This window comes from Aedes albopictus, chromosome 1, assembly GCF_035046485.1.
Source record: "Aedes albopictus strain Foshan chromosome 1, AalbF5, whole genome shotgun sequence".
Taxonomy (NCBI): domain Eukaryota; kingdom Metazoa; phylum Arthropoda; class Insecta; order Diptera; family Culicidae; genus Aedes; species Aedes albopictus.
The window spans coordinates 34,490,663-34,509,911 of NC_085136.1; the positions used below are offsets into that span (position 1 = coordinate 34,490,663).

General features: G+C 33.2%; 1 long non-coding RNA gene across 2 annotated transcripts; it reads left to right on the forward strand.

The window, feature by feature from the left end:
* The first annotated feature begins 1,619 nt into the window (after positions 1–1,619).
* Positions 1,620–4,826, forward strand: LOC109428606 (uncharacterized). 2 transcript variants are annotated; one of them, XR_009995987.1, is made up of 4 exons: positions 1,620–1,958; positions 2,018–2,210; positions 2,303–2,624; positions 2,730–4,826. It is a non-coding gene; the product is annotated as an uncharacterized LOC109428606 (long non-coding RNA). The 2 variants fall into 2 exon arrangements; XR_002134522.3 differs by lacking the exon at positions 2,730–4,826 and having other exon boundaries at positions 2,303–2,679.
* Positions 4,827–19,249: the final 14,423 nt, after the last annotated feature.

The window sequence follows — 19,249 nt, forward strand, 5'->3', positions numbered from 1 at the left end:
TCTGGCACTCAGCAATACACCTAGCAATGTCTTCGCGTTCAACGTCTTCACTATTACTCCAGAGATGGTTGATTTGGCTATCAACAAGTTGAAGCATTCTAATGTTGGAGGACCAGATAATATCCCACCATGTATCCTGAAGAAATGCACTGCTGAGCTCATCTTGCCATTAGTAAAACTGTATAATCTGTCCTTGCTTCAGCGCACATTTCCGGACCGGTGGAAATCTTCTTTCATGTTTCCAGTTTTCAAGAAAGGTGACAAGCAGAACGCAGAGAATTACCGAGGGATTACATCGCTCTGTGCTTGCTCCAAAGTACTGGAGATAATCGTCTACGATGCTTTCTTTGGTGACTGCAAAAACTACATATCACCGGACCAGCACGGCTTCTACCCGAAAAGATCGATCTCGACGAACCTTGCTCCCTTCATCTCTCTTTGCCTACGCAATATTGAATCGGGAGCGCAAGTGGACACCATCTACACCGACCTGAAGGCTGCATTTGACCGTGTGGATCACTCCATATTACTAGCGAAGCTTGGAAAACTTGGGGTTTCGTCGAGCTTGGTGCAGTGGTTTAAATCATACTTGACAAATCGCAAACTCTGTGTCAGATTAGGATCAGCTCACTCCGACTGCTTTAATAACAGCTCGGGTATTCCTCAAGGTAGTAACTTGGGACCACTTCTCTTCTCCATTTTCCTGAACGATGTGGGGTTCGTGCTTCCAAATGGATGCCGCACATTCTTCGCAGACGACGTTAAGATTTTCGTAGTAGTACGATGCCTTCTAGATTGTTTGCAGCTGCAGGAATTTATTAATGACTTCAGTGAATGGTGCAGTAGAAACTTCGTCACACTCAGCGTGCACAAATGCAACTTCATCAGTTTCCATCGTAGGCAAAAACCAATATTGTTTGATTATACGATCAACAATGTGTCACTTCAGCACGTGGAAGTTACTCGCGATCTCGGAATATTATTGGACTCCGCTCTATCCTTTAGGCCCCATTACTGTGACATAGTTACGCGAGCGAGCAGGCAACTAGGTTTCATATTCAAGATTGCCGACGAATTTCGTGACCCACTTTGCCTTAAAGCACTGTACTGCTCTCTGGTTCGCTCTCTGTTAGAGTTTGGATCGATCATCTGGTGCCCGTATCAAAGAGTTTGGATATCTCGATTGGAGTCGATCCAGAAGAAATTTGTTCGGTATGCCCTGCGCCATCTGCCTTGGAACGATCCAAACAACCTCCCGCCTTATGAACACCGTTGTCAGCTGCTGGGTATAGACACGCTGGAACACAGGAGGTCGATCGCTCAAGCAGTATTTGTAGCCAGAGATGGCATACTCCTCAGTGCGAAACGTGAGAAGAGAAATCATACACTCTACACACGACTTTCAACGAGAGCGAGGGTGAACTACGCAACTTTTTTCACACACAATCCAGCCGCTCACTCTCTGGCATCCATCGCGGCACCCTCAAAATGAGTGCTCAAACAAATGTTAGAACAAACATGTTTTTTCAGTTTCTGCGTGTACATTTTGTGCGCGCAGAAAATGTGCACACAAAAATTCGTGTTGAGAGCGCACTCAGTCGTGCTTCCAGTGCAATACTGCCCGCTCAGATGAATTTCTACCTGGGTACTTCGAGTCTACCTAGTTTAGACACCTTAGCTAAGACACTCAATTTTTTTCCATGAGTTTTATTTTGGCTTCCAACCGGGTTATGCTTTTGACGTTTGGTTTCGCCTGTTTACACTTCGCATCAACCGACACCGGCACGACCGACCGACCGCGTGAAAAAAGAAAAAAAATCTTCTGTTGTTCGTTGCGGGCCTCGCTCGAGTCGTGAATATTTTGAAAAATTATGTCGCCGGTAGTCATCTCAGGGCCCATGGTTGACCCAGAATAGACTAGAATCTACGCCGTTGATCATCCGGACGCATTCCAATAGGTAAGTTCCCGGGATGAGTCCAAAAAGGTCTTTGTTTTAACGAGGATTTTGTTTTTCAGATAGTAGAATGCAAAAAGTGGTTCTCCCGGTTCTGCATTCGGTGAAGCAGATGTCGCCTGCAAACCTTGTTCCTGCCAATTGTAACCGGAAGGTTGAAGTGTACCGTTGCTTTTTTCGTCATGCTGGGAGTGCATATCACTCGCAACGAGGTTGGAAGAATCGCAATATATAACCGGTCATCGAAAAGCGGTGGTGAGTTTTTTGTCATGCGGGAGACTTGAAGTTGTTTATATTCCATCCGTCTGATCTTACCTATTTAAGTTTTCATTTATCCCATTCCGCAGAACACTTCAGCTCGGACGTTCTTGGGGTGTGTAACGCAGTCCTGGTTTTTGTTTTCAAGGTGCCGGAGGAGCTGATCGACGTTTATAGTTGGCACCGGGAGTTGAATGAAGAGCATCAACGACTTATAGCGCACTCGATGGATTCTACGTAACTCAACAAAAGGTCAAAGGGAAATGGAAAGTGTTCTGCATGTATAATCAGAATGAAACTCTGTATGTATAAACCTTGTCACCAAGACGCAATATTGACGGCATTGTCCGGTCAACCCGGATCCTGCTACATATTGCTGATAAAATCGTGTGAATGTTAGAATAATGTATGGTGAGTATTTTTGAAATCATCATCGGGTTTGTTGCTGTTTTTGGTCAATTTTTAATTGTTGTACCATTATTGTTAATTTTGGCTTCTTCTTCTTTCTGGCTTCAGGTTCACATTGGAACTTGGCCTGCAAACTTTCATCAATCCACAGTTATTAGCTGATAGGCTTTCTTTGCATTGCCATAGCATGGATGCGTATTAAGTAAAGCAAGCACAGTGAGACACTATGCCTAGAAAGTCGAGAAATTTTCCCGTCGACCCGTCGACTTCTGATTGGCCATTCATACCATTATCCACTTGGATAACTGAAGACTCCATTTATTTTAAATAGGTAAGACTCAAACATTTCAAGATTTGAGCTTCAGGTTTATTTATCTCTACTAAGGAGATTCTCAATCCAAGTCTGACAATTGACAGAATCACTTTTTCTGTTTCAATTTCAAAGAACTTCTTCCTGGCGTTCACTTCGCTCCGACTGGGACATATCCTGCTTTTCAGCTTAGTGTATATTGAGCACTTCCACAATTATTATCTAAGAGCTGTCTTTGTCAATGACTATTTTGCATTCGTATGGTATGTGGACAAGACGGGTCAGAGCCGTTTTATGTCGTACTTTGAACGTTTTAATAATTTTGCAAGATGAATATTGTGGATACAATATATATATTTCTGAGAATCTCTAGGGAATTTCAGGAATTATTTTTATATTTTCCGTGAAGCTCCTAATTAGTATAAATGATTTAACATATTTTTTTATAATTTTTAGAATACATCCCAGAAGACTGGGAACTTCTAGGAATCTAGGATTTTTTTTATCTATTATCGAGATCTTTAGCCCTAGGCTAGTTCATCTCGGGACCCACGCTTGACTTACCTTCCGAAGGAAGAACTCACATTTCGTGAGTTTGTCAGTGAAGCTACTGATATCTTTAAATGAGTTAACATATTTAGTATAAACTTTAGAATACATCCCGGATGACTGAAAATTTCTGAGAATCTCTAGGGATTTTCAGGAATTGTTTAAATATTTTTTCCGTGAAGCTATTCACTTCTACAAATTGTTGAGAATATTTTCTATACTGACTATGATCGCCTATCAGTCCCATATGAATAGGAAACCCAGCAAATATGGGACTGATATGCGATCATAGCTAGTATACTTGTTAGAATAAATCTCAGATGACTGGGAATTTCTGAGAATCTTTAGGGATTTTCAGGAATTATTTAAATATTTTTTCGTGAAGCTATTTACCTTTATAAATTGTTGAGAATATTTTCTATACTTGTTGGAATAAATTCCAAATGTCTGGAAATTTCTGTGAATCTTTAGGGATTTTCAGGAATTATTGAAATATTTTTCCGTGAAGCTATTCACTACTACAAATTGTTGAAAATATTTTCTATACCTGTTAGAATAAATCTCAGATGACTGGGAATTTCTGAGAATCTTAAGGAATTTTCAGGAATTATCTAAATATTTTCCCGTGAAGCTATTTACCTTTACAAATTGATGAGAATATTTTCTATACTTGTTGGAATAAATTCCAAATGTCTGGAAATTTCTGTGAATCTTTAGGGATTTTCAGGAATTATTGAAATATTTTTCCGTGAAGCTGTTTACCTCTACAAATTGTTGAGAATATTTTCAATACTTGTTGGAATAAATTCCAGATGTCTGGAAATTTCTGTACTTTAGGGATTTTCAGGAATTATTTAAATATTTTTCCGTGAAGCTGTTAACCTCTACAAATTGATAAGAATATTTTCTATATTTGTTGGAATACCAGATGTCTGGAAATTTCTGTGAATCTTCAGGGGTTTTCAGGAATTATTGAAATATTTTTCCGTGAAGCTATTCACTTCTACAAATTGTTGAGAATATTTTCTATACCTGTTAGAATAAATCTCAGATGACTGGGAATTTCTAAGCATCTCTTGAGATTCTCAGGAATTATTTAAATATTTTTCTGTGAAGCTATTCACTTCTACATATTGTTGAGAATATTTTCAATACTTGTTAGAATAAATTCCAGATGACTGGGAATTTCTGAGAATCTCTAGGGATTCTCAGGAATTATTTTAATATTTTCCGTTATTCTAGTTTCTAAAAATGATTGAGAATATTTTCTGCAGTTCCTAGAATACATTCCAGATGACTGGGAATTTCTGAGAATCTCTAGGGATTCTCAGGAATTATTTTAATACTTTTCGTCTTTCTTCTGATTTCTAAAAATGATTGAAAATATTTTCGGCAGTTCCTAGAATACATCTCAGATGACTGGGAATTTCTGAGAGTCTCTAGAAATTCTCAGGAATTATTTTAATATTTTTCGTTATTATTCTGATTTCTAAAAATGATTGAGAATATTTTCTGCAGTTCCTAGAATACATTCCAGATGACTGGGAATTTCTGAGAGTCTCTAGGAATTCTCAGGAATTATTTTAATATTTTTCGTTATTATTCTGATTTTTAAAAATGATTGAGAATATTTTCTGCAGTTCCTAGAATACATCTCTGATAACTGTAAATTTCTGAGAATCTCTAGGGATTCTCAGGAATTATTTTAATATTTTCCGTCATTCTTCTAGTTTCTAAAAATGATTGAGAATATTTTCGGCAGTTTCTTGAATACATCTCAGATAACTGGGAATTTCTGAGAGTCTCTAGGGATTCTCAGCAATTATTTTAATATTTTTCGTTATTATTCTGATTTCTAAAAATGGTTGAGAATATTTTCTGCAGTTCCTAGAATACATTCTAGATGACTGGGAATTTCTGAGAATCTCTAGGGATTCTCAGGAATTATTTTAATATTTTTCGTTATTATTCTGATTTCTAAAAATGATTGAGAATATTTTCGGCAGTTCCTAGAATACATTCCAGATGAGTGGAAATTTCTGAGAATCTCTAGGGATTCTCAGGAATTATTTTAATATTTTTCGTTATTCTCCTGATTTCTAAAAATAATTGAGAATATTTTCGGCAGTTCCTAGAATACATCTCAGATAACTGGAAATTTCTGAGAATCTCTAGGGATTCTCAGGAATTATTTTAATATTTTCCGTCATTCTTCTAGTTTCTAAAAATGATTGAGAATATTTTCTGCAGTTCCTAGAATACATTTCAGATGACAGGAAATTTGTGAGAATCTCTAGAGATTCTCAGGAATTATTTTAGTATCTCGTAATTCTTATTTCTAAAAATGATTGAGAATATTTTCTGCAGTTCCTAGAATACATCTCAGATAACTGGGAATTTCTAAGAGTCTCTAGAGATTCTCAGGAATTATTTTAATATCTTTCGTGATTCTAATTTCTAAAAATGATTTAGAATATTTTCTGCAGTTCCTAGAATACATTCCAGATGACTGGGAATTTCTGAGAATCTCTATTGATTCTCAGCAATTATTTTAATATTTTTCGTTATTATTCTGATTTCTAAAACATTCCAGATGACTGGGAATTTCTGAGAATCTCTATTGATTCTCAGCAATTATTTTAATATTTTTCGTTATTATTCTGATTTCTAAAAATGGTTGAGAATATTTTCTGCAGTTCCTAGAATACATTCCAGCTGACTGGGAATTTCTGAGAATCTCTAGGGATTCTCAGCAATTATTTTAATATTTTTCGTTATTCTTCTGATTTCTAAAAATGGTTGAGAATATTTTCTGCAGTTCCTAGAATACATCTCAGATAACTGGGAATTTCTAAGAGTCTCTAGAGATTCTCAGGAATTATTTTAATATCTTTCGTGATTCTAATTTCTAAAAATGATTTAGAATATTTTCGGCAGTTCCTAGAATACATTCCAGATGACTGGGAATTTCTGAGAATCTCTAGGGATTCTCAGGAATTATTTTAATATTTTTCGTTATTATTCTGATTTCTAAAAATGGTTGAGAATATTTTCGGCAGTTCCTAGAATACATATCTGATAACTGGGAATTTCTGAGAATCTCTATGGATTCTCAGGAATTATTTCAATATTTTCCGTCATTCTTCTAGTTTCTAAAAATGATTGAGAATATTTTCGGCAGTTTCTAAAATACATCTCAGATAACTGGGAATTTCTGAGAGTCTCTAGGGATTCTCAGCAATAATTTTAATATTTTTCGTTATTCTTCTAATTTCTAAAAATGGTTGAGAATATTTTCTGCAGTTCCTAGAATACATTCCAGATGACTGGGAATTTCTGAGAATCTCTAGGGATTCTCAGGAATTATTTTAATATTTTTCGTTATTATTCTGATTTTTAAAAATGATTGAGAATATTTTCTGCAGTTCCTAGAATACATTCCAGATAACTGGGAATTTCTGAGAATCTCTTGGGATTCTCAGGAATTATTTTAATACTTTTCGTTATTCTTCTGATTTCTTAAAATGATTGACAATATTTTTCGTTATTATTCTGATTTCTAAAAATGATTGAGAATATTTTCTGCAGTTCCTAGAATACATTTCAGATTACTGGGAATTACTGAGAATCTCTAGGGATTCTCAGGAATTATTTTAATATTTTTCGTTAGTCTTCTGATTTCTAAAAATGATTGAAAATATTTTCGGCAGTTCCTAGAATACATCTCAGATAACTGGGAATTTCTGAGAGTCTCTAGGGATTCTCAGGAATTATTTTAATATTTTTCGTTATTATTCTGATTTTTAAAAATGATTGAGAATATTTTCTGCAGTTCCTAGAATACATTCCAGATAACTGGGAATTTCTGAGAATCTCTAGGGATTCTCAGGAATTATTTTAATATTTTTCGTTATTCTTCTGATTTCTTAAAATGATTGACAATATTTTCGGCAGTTCCTAGAATACATCTCTGATAACTGGGAATTTCTGAGAATCTCTAGGGATTCTCAGGAATTATTTTAATACTTTTCGTTATTATTCTGATTTCTAAAAATGATTGAGAATATTTTCTGCAGTTCCTAGAATACATCTCAGATAACTGGGAATTTCTGAGAATCTCTAGGGATTCTCAGGAATTATTTTAATATTTTTCGTTATTATTCTGATTTCTAAAAATGATTGAGAATATTTTCTGCAGTTCCTAGAATATATCTCAGATGACTGGGAATTTCTGAGAATCTCTAGAGATTCTCAGGAATTATTTTAATATCTTTCGTTATTCTAATTTCTAAAAATGATTGAGAATATTTTCTGTATTTCCTAGAATACATTTCAGATAACTGGGTATTTCTAAGAATCTCTAGGGATTCTCAGCAATTATTTTAATATTTTTTGTTATTATTCTGATTTCTAAAAATGATTGAGAATATTTTCTGCAGTTCCTAGAATACATTCCAGATGACTGGGAATTTCTGAAAATCTCTAGGGATTCTCAGGAATTATTTTAATATTTTTCGTTATTCTTCTGATTTCTAAAAATGATTGAGAATATTCTCGGCAGTTCCTAGAATACATCTCAGATAACTGGGAATTTCTGAGAGTCTCTAGGGATTCTCAGGAATTATTTTAATATTTTTCGTTATTCTTCTGATTTCTAAAAATGATTGAGAATATTTTCTGCAGTTCCTAGAATACATTCCAGATAACTGGGAATTTCTGAGAATCTCTAGGGATTCTCAGGAATTATTTTAATATATTTCGCTATTCTTCTGATTTCTAAAAATAATTGACAATATTTTCGGCAGTTCCTAGAATACATCTCTGATAACTGGGAATTTCTGAGAATCTGTAGGGATTCTCAGGAATTATTTTAATATTTTCCGTCATTCTTCTAGTTTCTAAAAATAATTGAGAATATTTTCGGCAGTTTCTAGAATACATCTCAGATAACTGGGAATTTGTGAGAGTCTCTAGGGATTCTCAGCAATTATTTTAATATTTTTCGTTATTATTCTGATTTTTAAAAATGATTGAGAATATTTTCTGCAGTTCCTAGAATACATTCCAGATAACTGGGAATTTCTGAGAATCTCTAGGGATTCTCAGGAATTATTTTAATACTTTTCGTTATTCTTCTGATTTCTTAAAATGATTGACAATATTTTTCGTTATTATTCTGATTTCTAAAAATGATTGAGAATATTTTCTGCAGTTCCTAGAATACATTTCAGATTACTGGGAATTTCTGAGAATTTCTAGGGATTCTCAGGAATTATTTTAATATTTTTCGTTATTCTTCTGATTTCTAAAAATGATTGACAATATTTTCGGCAGTTCCTAGAATACATATCTGTTAACTGGGAATTTCTGAGAATCTCTATGGATTCTCAGGAATTATTTCAATATTTTCCGTCATTCTTCTAGTTTCTAAAAATGATTGAGAATATTTTCGGCAGTTTCTAAAATACATCTCAGATAACTGGGAATTTCTGAGAGTCTCTAGGGATTCTCAGCAATAATTTTAATATTTTTCGTTATTCTTCTAATTTCTAAAAATGGTTGAGAATATTTTCTGCAGTTCCTAGAATACATTCCAGATGACTGGGAATTTCTGAGAATCTCTAGGGATCCTCAGGAATTATTTTAATATTTTTCGTTAGTCTTCTGATTTCTAAAAATGATTGAAAATATTTTCGGCAGTTCCTAGAATACATCTCAGATAACTGGGAATTTCTGAGAGTCTCTAGGGATTCTCAGGAATTATTTTAATATTTTTCGTTATTATTCTGATTTTTAAAAATGATTGAGAATATTTTCTGCAGTTCCTAGAATACATTCCAGATAACTGGGAATTTCTGAGAATCTCTAGGGATTCTCAGGAATTATTTTAATATTTTTCGTTATTCTTCTGATTTCTTAAAATGATTGACAATATTTTCGGCAGTTCCTAGAATACATCTCTGATAACTGGGAATTTCTGAGAATCTCTAGGGATTCTCAGGAATTATTTTAATACTTTTCGTTATTATTCTGATTTCTAAAAATGATTGAGAATATTTTCTGCAGTTCCTAGAATACATCTCAGATAACTGGGAATTTCTGAGAATCTCTAGGGATTCTCAGGAATTATTTTAATATTTTTCGTTATTATTCTGATTTCTAAAAATGATTGAGAATATTTTCTGCAGTTCCTAGAATATATCTCAGATGACTGGGAATTTCTGAGAATCTCTAGAGATTCTCAGGAATTATTTTAATATCTTTCGTTATTCTAATTTCTAAAACTGATTGAGAATATTTTCTGTATTTCCTAGAATACATTTCAGATAACTGGGTATTTCTAAGAATCTCTAGGGATTCTCAGCAATTATTTTAATATTTTTTGTTATTATTCTAATTTCTAAAAATGATTGAGAATATTTTCTGCAGTTCCTAGAATACATTCCAGATTACTGGGAATTTCTGAAAATCTCTAGGGATTCTCAGGAATTATTTTAATATTTTTCGTTATTCTTCTGATTTCTAAAAATGATTGAGAATATTCTCGGCAGTTCCTAGAATACATCTCAGATAACTGGGAATTTCCGAGAGTCTCTAGGGATTCTCAGGAATTATTTTAATATTTTTCGTTATTCTTCTGATTTCTAAAAATGATTGAGAATATTTTCTGCAGTTCCTAGAATACATTCCAGATAACTGGGAATTTCTGAGAATCTCTAGGGATTCTCAGGAATTATTTTAATATATTTCGCTATTCTTCTGATTTCTAAAAATAATTGACAATATTTTCGGCAGTTCCTAGAATACATCTCTGATAACTGGGAATTTCTGAGAATCTGTAGGGATTCTCAGGAATTATTTTAATATTTTCCGTCATTCTTCTAGTTTCTAAAAATAATTGAGAATATTTTCGGCAGTTTCTAGAATACATCTCAGATAACTGGGAATTTGTGAGAGTCTCTAGGGATTCTCAGCAATTATTTTAATATTTTTCGTTATTATTTTAATTTCTAAAAATGGTTGAGAATATTTTCTGCAGTTCCTAGAATTCATTCTAGGTGACTGGGAATTTCTGAGAATCTCTAGGGATTCTCAGGAATTATTTTAATATTTTTCGTTATTCTTCTGATTTCTAAAAATGATTGAGAATATTTTCTGCAGTTCCTAGAATACATCTCAGATAACTGGGAATTTCTGAGAATTTCTAGGGATTCTCAGGAATTATTTTAATATTTTTCGTTATTCTCCTGATTTCTAAAATAATTGAGAATATTTTCGGCAGTTCCTAGAATACATCTCAGATAACTGGAAATTTCTGAGAATCTCTAGGGATTCTCAGGAATTATTTTAATATTTTTCGTTATTATTCTGATTTTTAAAAATGATTGAGAATATTTTCTGCAGTTCCTAGAATACATTCCAGATAACTGGGAATTTCTGAGAATCTCTAGGGATTCTCAGGAATTATTTTAATATTTTTCGTTATTCTTCTAGTTTCTAAAAATAATTGAGAATATTTTCGGCAGTTTCTAGAATACATCTCAGATAACTGGGAATTTGTGAGAGTCTCTAGGGATTCTCAGCAATTATTTTAATATTTTTCGTTATTATTTTAATTTCTAAAAATGGTTGAGAATATTTTCTGCAGTTCCTAGAATTCATTCTAGGTGACTGGGAATTTCTGAGAATCTCTAGGGATTCTCAGGAATTATTGTAATATTTTTCGTTATTCTTCTGATTTCTAAAAATGATTGAGAATATTTTCTGCAGTTCCTAGAATTCATTCTAGGTGACTGGGAATTTCTGAGAATCTCTAGGGATTCTCAGGAATTATTTTAATATTTTTCGTTATTATTCTGATTTCTAAAAATGATTGAGAATATTTTCTGCAGTTCCTAGAATACATCTCAGATAACTGGGAATTTCTGAGAATCTCTAGGGATTCTCAGGAATTATTTTAATATTTTTCGTTATTCTCCTGATTTCTAAAATAATTGAGAATATTTTCGGCAGTTCCTAGAATACATCTCAGATAACTGGAAATTTCTGAGAATCTCTAGGGATTCTCAGGAATTATTTTAATATTTTTCGTTATTATTCTGATTTTTAAAAATGATTGAGAATATTTTCGGCAGTTCCTAGAATACATTCCAGATAACTGGGAATTTCTGAGAATCTCTAGGGATTCTCAGGAATTATTTTAATATTTTTCGTTTTTCTCCTGATTTCTAAAAATAATTGAGAATATTTTCGGCAGTTCCTAGAATACATCTCAGATAACTGGAAATTTCTGAGAATCTCTAGGGATTCTCAGGAATTATTTTAATATTTTCCGTCATTCTTCTAGTTTCTAAAAATGATTGAGAATATTTTCTGCAGTTCCTAGAATACATCTCAGATAACTGGAAATTTCTGAGAATCTCTAGAGATTCTCAGGAATTATTTTAATATCTTTCGTTATTCTAATTTCTAAAAATGATTGAGAATATTTTCTGTATTTCCTAGAATACATTTCAGATAACTGGGTATTTCTATGAATCTCTACGGATTCTCAGCAATTATTTTAATATTTTTTGTTATTATTCTGATTTCTAAAAATGATTGAGAATATTTTCTGCAGTTCCTAGAATACATTCCAGATGACTGGCAATTTCTGAGAATATCTAGGGATTCTCAGGAATTATTTCAATATTTTCCGTCATTCTTCTAGTTTCTAAAAATGATTGAGAATATTTTCGGCAGTTTCTAGAATACATCTCAGATAACTGGGAATTTCTGAGAGTCTCTAGGGATTCTCAGCAATTATTTTAATATTTTTCGTTGTTATTCTAATTTCTAAAAATGGTTGAGAATATTTTCGGCAGTTCCTAGAATACATCTCAGATGACTGGGAATTTCTGAGAGTCTCTAGAAATTCTCAGGAATAATTTTAATATTTTTCGTTATTATTCTGATTTCTAAAAATGATTGAGAATATTTTCGGCAGTTCCTAGAATACATTTCAGATGACTGGGAATTTCTGAGAATCTCTAGGGATCCTCAGGAATTATTTTAATATTTTTCGTTATTATTCTGATTTCTAAAAATGATTGAGAATATTTTCTGCAGTTCCTAGAATACATTTCAGATTACTGGGAATTTCTGAGAATCTCTAGGGATTCTCAGGAATTATTTTAATATTTTTCGTTATTATTCTGATTTTTAAAAATGATTGAGAATATTTTCTGCAGTTCCTAGAATACATTCCAGATAACTGGGAATTTCTGAGAATCTCTAGGGATTCTCAGGAATTATTTTAATATTTTTCGTTATTCTTCTGATTTCTTAAAATGATTGACAATATTTTCGGCAGTTCCTAGAATACATCTCTGATAACTGGGAATTTCTGAGAATCTCTAGGGATTCTCAGGAATTATTTTAATACTTTTCGTTATTATTCTGATTTCTAAAAATGATTGAGAATATTTTCTGCAGTTCCTAGAATACATCTCAGATAACTGGGAATTTCTGAGAATCTCTAGGGATTCTCAGGAATTATTTTAATATTTTTCGTTATTATTCTGATTTCTAAAAATGATTGAGAATATTTTCTGCAGTTCCTAGAATATATCTCAGATGACTGGGAATTTCTGAGAATCTCTAGAGATTCTCAGGAATTATTTTAATATCTTTCGTTATTCTAATTTCTAAAACTGATTGAGAATATTTTCTGTATTTCCTAGAATACATTTCAGATAACTGGGTATTTCTAAGAATCTCTAGGGATTCTCAGCAATTATTTTAATATTTTTTGTTATTATTCTAATTTCTAAAAATGATTGAGAATATTTTCTGCAGTTCCTAGAATACATTCCAGATTACTGGGAATTTCTGAAAATCTCTAGGGATTCTCAGGAATTATTTTAATATTTTTCGTTATTCTTCTGATTTCTAAAAATGATTGAGAATATTCTCGGCAGTTCCTAGAATACATCTCAGATAACTGGGAATTTCTGAGAGTCTCTAGGGATTCTCAGGAATTATTTTAATATTTTTCGTTATTCTTCTGATTTCTAAAAATGATTGAGAATATTTTCTGCAGTTCCTAGAATACATTCCAGATAACTGGGAATTTCTGAGAATCTCTAGGGATTCTCAGGAATTATTTTAATATATTTCGCTATTCTTCTGATTTCTAAAAATAATTGACAATATTTTCGGCAGTTCCTAGAATACATCTCTGATAACTGGGAATTTCTGAGAATCTGTAGGGATTCTCAGGAATTATTTTAATATTTTCCGTCATTCTTCTAGTTTCTAAAAATAATTGAGAATATTTTCGGCAGTTTCTAGAATACATCTCAGATAACTGGGAATTTGTGAGAGTCTCTAGGGATTCTCAGCAATTATTTTAATATTTTTCGTTATTATTTTAATTTCTAAAAATGGTTGAGAATATTTTCTGCAGTTCCTAGAATTCATTCTAGGTGACTGGGAATTTCTGAGAATCTCTAGGGATTCTCAGGAATTATTTTAATATTTTTCGTTATTCTTCTGATTTCTAAAAATGATTGAGAATATTTTCTGCAGTTCCTAGAATACATCTCAGATAACTGGGAATTTCTGAGAATTTCTAGGGATTCTCAGGAATTATTTTAATATTTTTCGTTATTCTCCTGATTTCTAAAATAATTGAGAATATTTTCGGCAGTTCCTAGAATACATCTCAGATAACTGGAAATTTCTGAGAATCTCTAGGGATTCTCAGGAATTATTTTAATATTTTTCGTTATTATTCTGATTTTTAAAAATGATTGAGAATATTTTCTGCAGTTCCTAGAATACATTCCAGATAACTGGGAATTTCTGAGAATCTCTAGGGATTCTCAGGAATTATTTTAATATTTTTCGTTATTCTTCTGATTTCTTAAAATGATTGACAATATTTTCGGCAGTTCCTAGAATACATCTCTGATAACTGGGAATTTCTGAGAATCTCTAGGGATTCTCAGGAATTATTTTAATATTTTTCGTTATTATTCTGATTTCTAAAAATGATTGAGAATATTTTCTGCAGTTCCTAGAATACATCTCAGATAACTGGGAATTTCTGAGAATCTCTAGGGATTCTCAGGAATTATTTTAATATTTTTCGTTATTATTCTGATTTCTAAAAATGATTGAGAATATTTTCTGCAGTTCCTAGAATATATCTCAGATGACTGGGAATTTCTGAGAATCTCTAGAGATTCTCAGGAATTATTTTAATATCTTTCGTTATTCTAATTTCTAAAACTGATTGAGAATATTTTCTGTATTTCCTAGAATACATTTCAGATAACTGGGAATTTCTGAAAATCTCTAGGGATTCTCAGGAATTATTTTAATATTTTTCGTTATTCTTCTGATTTCTAAAAATGATTGAGAATATTTTCTGCAGTTCCTAGAATACATTCCAGATAACTGGGAATTTCTGAGAATCTCTAGGGATTCTCAGGAATTATTTTAATATATTTCGCTATTCTTCTGATTTCTAAAAATAATTGACAATATTTTCGGCAGTTCCTAGAATACATCTCTGATAACTGGGAATTTCTGAGAATCTGTAGGGATTCTCAGGAATTATTTTAATATTTTCCGTCATTCTTCTAGTTTCTAAAAATAATTGAGAATATTTTCGGCAGTTTCTAGAATACATCTCAGATAACTGGGAATTTGTGAGAGTCTCTAGGGATTCTCAGCAATTATTTTAATATTTTTCGTTATTATTTTAATTTCTAAAAATGGTTGAGAATATTTTCTGCAGTTCCTAGAATTCATTCTAGGTGACTGGGAATTTCTGAGAATCTCTAGGGATTCTCAGGAATTATTGTAATATTTTTCGTTATTCTTCTGATTTCTAAAAATGATTGAGAATATTTTCTGCAGTTCCTAGAATACATTCCAGATAACTGGGAATTTCTGAGAATCTCTAGGGATTCTCAGGAATTATTTTAATATATTTCGCTATTCTTCTGATTTCTAAAAATAATTGACAATATTTTCGGCAGTTCCTAGAATACATCTCTGATAACTGGGAATTTCTGAGAATCTGTAGGGATTCTCAGGAATTATTTTAATATTTTCCGTCATTCTTCTAGTTTCTAAAAATAATTGAGAATATTTTCGGCAGTTTCTAGAATACATCTCAGATAACTGGGAATTTGTGAGAGTCTCTAGGGATTCTCAGCAATTATTTTAATATTTTTCGTTATTATTTTAATTTCTAAAAATGGTTGAGAATATTTTCTGCAGTTCCTAGAATTCATTCTAGGTGACTGGGAATTTCTGAGAATCTCTAGGGATTCTCAGGAATTATTTTAATATTTTTCGTTATTATTCTGATTTCTAAAAATGATTGAGAATATTTTCTGCAGTTCCTAGAATACATCTCAGATAACTGGGAATTTCTGAGAATCTCTAGGGATTCTCAGGAATTATTTTAATATTTTTCGTTATTCTCCTGATTTCTAAAATAATTGAGAATATTTTCGGCAGTTCCTAGAATACATCTCAGATAACTGGAAATTTCTGAGAATCTCTAGGGATTCTCAGGAATTATTTTAATATTTTTCGTTATTATTCTGATTTTTAAAAATGATTGAGAATATTTTCGGCAGTTCCTAGAATACATTCCAGATAACTGGGAATTTCTGAGAATCTCTAGGGATTCTCAGGAATTATTTTAATATTTTTCGTTTTTCTCCTGATTTCTAAAAATAATTGAGAATATTTTCGGCAGTTCCTAGAATACATCTCAGATAACTGGAAATTTCTGAGAATCTCTAGGGATTCTCAGGAATTATTTTAATATTTTCCGTCATTCTTCTAGTTTCTAAAAATGATTGAGAATATTTTCTGCAGTTCCTAGAATACATCTCAGATAACTGGAAATTTCTGAGAATCTCTAGAGATTCTCAGGAATTATTTTAATATCTTTCGTTATTCTAATTTCTAAAAATGATTGAGAATATTTTCTGTATTTCCTAGAATACATTTCAGATAACTGGGTATTTCTATGAATCTCTACGGATTCTCAGCAATTATTTTAATATTTTTTGTTATTATTCTGATTTCTAAAAATGATTGAGAATATTTTCTGCAGTTCCTAGAATACATTCCAGATGACTGGCAATTTCTGAGAATATCTAGGGATTCTCAGGAATTATTTCAATATTTTCCGTCATTCTTCTAGTTTCTAAAAATGATTGAGAATATTTTCGGCAGTTTCTAGAATACATCTCAGATAACTGGGAATTTCTGAGAGTCTCTAGGGATTCTCAGCAATTATTTTAATATTTTTCGTTGTTATTCTAATTTCTAAAAATGGTTGAGAATATTTTCGGCAGTTCCTAGAATACATCTCAGATGACTGGGAATTTCTGAGAGTCTCTAGAAATTCTCAGGAATAATTTTAATATTTTTCGTTATTATTCTGATTTCTAAAAATGATTGAGAATATTTTCGGCAGTTCCTAGAATACATTTCAGATGACTGGGAATTTCTGAGAATCTCTAGGGATCCTCAGGAATTATTTTAATATTTTTCGTTATTATTCTGATTTCTAAAAATGATTGAGAATATTTTCTGCAGTTCCTAGAATACATTTCAGATTACTGGGAATTTCTGAGAATCTCTAGGGATTCTCAGGAATTATTTTAATATTTTTCGTTATTATTCTGATTTCTAAAAATGATTGAGAATATTTTCTGCAGTTCCTAGAATACATTTCAGATTACTGGGAATTTCTGAGAATCTCTAGGGATTCTCAGGAATTATTTTGATATTTTTCGTTATTCTTCTGATTTCTAAATATGATTGAAAATATTTTCGGCAGTTCCTAGAATACATCTCAGATAACTGGGAATTTCTGAGAGTCTCTAGAGATTCTCAGGAATAATTTTAATATCTTTCGTTATTCTTATTTCTAAAAATGGTTGAGAATATTTTCTGCAGTTCCTAGAATTCATTCTAGGTGACTGGGAATTTCTGAGAATCTCTAGGGATTCTCAGGAATTATTTTAATATTTTTCGTTATTATTCTGATTTCTAAAAATGATTGACAATATTTTCGGCAGTTCCTAGAATACATCTCTGATAACTGGGATTTTCTGAGAATCTCCAGGGATTCTCAGGAATTATTTTAATATTTTTCGTTATTCTCCTGATTTCTAAAATAATTGAGAATATTTTCGGCAGTTCCTAGAATACATCTCAGATAACTGGAAATTTCTGAGAATCTCTAGGGATTCTCAGGAATTATTTCAATATTTTCCGTCATTCTTCTAGTTTCTAAAAATGATTGAGAATATTTTCGGCAGTTTCTAGAATACATCTCAGATAACTGGGAATTTCTGAGAGTCTCTAGGGATTCTCAGCAATTATTTTAATATTTTTCGTTGTTATTCTTATTTCTAAAAATGGTTGAGAATATTTTCGGCAGTTCCTAGAATACATCTCAGATGACTGGGAATTTCTGAGAGTCTCTAGAAATTCTCAGGAATAATTTTAATATTTTTCGTTATTATTCTGATTTCTAAAAATGATTGAGAATATTTTCGGCAGTTCCTAGAATACATTCCAGATGACTGGGAATTTCTGAGAATCTCTAGGGATCCTCAGGAATTATTTTAATATTTTTCGTTATTATTCCTCCTGGAGGAATCCCTGAAGGAACTCCTGGAGGAATCCCTAAAGGAACTCCTGGAGGAATCCCTGAAGGAACTCCTGGAGGAACTCTTGGAGGAATCCCTGAAGGAACTCCTGGAAGAATCCCTGAAGGAACTCTTGGAGGAATCCTTAAAGGAACTCCTGGAGGAATCTCTGAAGGAACTCCTGGAGGAATCCCTGAAGGAACTCCTGGAGGAATCCCTGAAGGAACTCCTGGAGGAATCCCTGAAGGAACTCCTGGAGGAATCCCTGAAGGAACTCCTGGAGGAATCCCTGAAGGAACTCCTGGAGGAATCCCTGAAGGAACTCCTGGAGGAATCCCTGAAGGAACTCCTGGAGGAATCCCTGAAGGAACTCCTGGAGGAATCCCTGAAGGAACTCCTGGAGGAATCCCTGAAGGAACTCCTGGAGGAATCCCTGAAGGAACTCCTGGAGGAATCCCTGAAGGAACTCCTGGAGGAATCCCTGAAGGAACTCCTGGAGGAATCCCTGAAGGAACTCCTGGAGGAATCCCTGAAGGAACTCCTGGAGGAATCCCTGAAGGAACTCCTGGAGGAATCCCTGAAGGAACTCCTGGAGGAATCCCTGAAGGAACTCCTGGAGGAATCCCTGAAGGAACTCCTGGAGGAATCCCTGAAGGAACTCCTGGAGGAATCCCTGAAGGAACTCCTGGAGGAATCCCTGAAGGAACTCCTGGAGGAATCCCTGAAGGAACTCCTGGAGGAATCCCTGAAGGAACTCTTGGAGGAATCCCTGAAGGAACTCCTGGAGGAATCCCTGAAGGAACTCCTGGAGGAATCCCTAAAGGAACTCCTGGAGGAATCCCTGAAGGAACTCCTGGAGGAACTCTTGGAGGAATCCCTGAAGGAACTCTTGGAGGAATCCCTGAAGGAACTCTTGGAGGAATCCCTGAAGGAACTCTTGGAGGAATCCCTGAAGGAACTCTTGGAGGAATCCCTGAAGGAACTCTTGGAGGAATCCCTGAAGGAACTCTTGGAGGAATCCCTGAAGGAACTCTTGGAGGAATCCCTGAAGGAACTCTTGGAGGAATCCCTGAAGGAACTCTTGGAGGAATCCCTGA